General features: G+C 33.3%; 1 protein-coding gene across 2 annotated transcripts in view; it reads left to right on the top strand.

Moving 5' to 3' along the window:
- The window catches only part of idh3b (isocitrate dehydrogenase (NAD(+)) 3 non-catalytic subunit beta), an 8,303-nt gene that overhangs the window by 1,457 nt on the left and 6,630 nt on the right, over positions 1-216 (top strand). The gene's annotated exons all lie outside the window — the stretch shown is intronic.

Genomic DNA, 216 nt, shown 5'->3' on the forward strand with positions numbered 1-216 from the left:
TTTTTTCCAATAGAACCTCCTAAATGTTACAAACTGGACCTTTAAGGGGTCACAAGCCATTATTGTAGCAAAACTATTTACAAATGTGAGCGGAGAGTTGTGTAACTGTGTCTAAATCTGTGTTTGCGTAATCAGATTAGCAAATGTATTGAGATTTGTAAATATGTAGAGAAATCTGTAAAAGCAGACAAACATATTAATGGCTGAGAAGTTTAA

Source organism: Morone saxatilis, unplaced genomic scaffold (assembly GCF_004916995.1).
Source record: "Morone saxatilis isolate NCDOM2014 unplaced genomic scaffold, NCSU_SB_2.0 Contig18, whole genome shotgun sequence".
In the NCBI taxonomy this organism is placed as follows: Eukaryota; Metazoa; Chordata; class Actinopteri; family Moronidae; genus Morone; species Morone saxatilis.